Here is a 1,271-nt window from a genome sequence, read left to right as displayed (position 1 = left end):
TGTGCTCCTAGTCTCTGCTCGGTCCTTCCTCTGCGGATGGCGGATAGTGGAGGCCCCAAGCGGTGTGATGTGGGACTCAACCCTTCCTTTCTTCCTTCCTTCCTTCCTTCCTTCCTTCCTTCCTTCCTTCCTTCCTTCCTTCCTTCCTTCCTTCCTCCCTTCCTCCCTCCCTCCCTCCCTCCCTCCCTTCCTCCCTCCCTCCTTTCCTTCCCTCCTTTCCTTCCTTCTTTCTTTCCTTCTTCCCTTGTTCGTCCTGCCCAGCTCTTCTCGCACTGCATGGTCTCTCGACCGGCCCGGCCTGGATATGGCTCGTGGACAGCAGATGATTCAATCTCAGCAGAAAAATGCCAACAAGCAGGCTAGACAAAAGAAGAAACAAGGACATGACCAAAAGGCTGCTGCCAAAGCTGCCTTAATATGCATCCGCACCGTCTGTAGGACACAAAAGCCAGACCCCAAGACCTTCAGGCAGCACGTTGAGAGCAAGCCCCCCGAGACTCCACTTCCTCCAGAACTGGCTGAAGTTCAGGCACGAAGTTGTTTACAGGTGAATTCACGACATCTTTGACTCTTCTACTGTCTCAGACCTTAGGTAACAAACCTGCAGCTGCTTTTTGAGAATAAACTGTTGATCAGCAAAAAATAAAGGGGCTACAGAAACACTCATTTTTATGCAACCCTTGGGGCTTCATGCAAAGACAATTCTGTGTAAATGTATAGTTGACTCTGATGTGGAAATTTGAAAAGTCCATTCTTGTTATATTTTTTTTTACAATTGTAATTATATTGATGCTCATGTTGTGCAAAATAACTCATTTAATAAAGTAGTGCTTTGATTTTACAACACCACAAAAAAGCAACAAAACAAAACAAAACAAAACAAGCAAACAAACAAACACACACACACCATGGAGGGTGGAGAATAGACAGACCCAGAGGCTCAGAGCAAACAAGCAGTTTTCAAAGGCCAGAGAGTGAGGGCTGGTGACTTCCTGTTTAATAGGCAGAGCTTTTATTTGGGCTGATGAAAAGTTCTAGAAAAAGATAATGGTGACGATTGCATAAAATTGTGGGTAGCCAACGTCACTGCACTGTACACTTAAAACTGTTGGAAGAATAACACTATGGATTGTATATGTGTATATACTATTAAAAAACCCATATATGTATATTCTTAGGCGCTTTCGCTTTCCACTAAGTCTTTAGCACCGCGTCCGCTCATGCCAGCACAGCGCTTTGGTACAAGGTTTAGAGCATGCAAATAGGAAGAC

The 1,271-nt window shown here is 45.0% G+C and overlaps 1 pseudogene; it reads left to right on the top strand.

Annotated features, from left to right (window-relative positions):
* The first annotated feature begins 304 nt into the window (after nt 1-304).
* LOC116073672 lies at nt 305-568 on the top strand (annotated as a pseudogene).
* The last annotated feature ends 703 nt before the right edge of the window (nt 569-1,271 follow it).

This window comes from Mastomys coucha, unplaced genomic scaffold (genome assembly GCF_008632895.1).
Source record: "Mastomys coucha isolate ucsf_1 unplaced genomic scaffold, UCSF_Mcou_1 pScaffold23, whole genome shotgun sequence".
In the NCBI taxonomy this organism is placed as follows: domain Eukaryota; kingdom Metazoa; phylum Chordata; class Mammalia; order Rodentia; family Muridae; genus Mastomys; species Mastomys coucha.
Note: the sequence above shows the minus strand (reverse complement) of the source record. Positions and strands in the feature narration are given on the sequence as shown.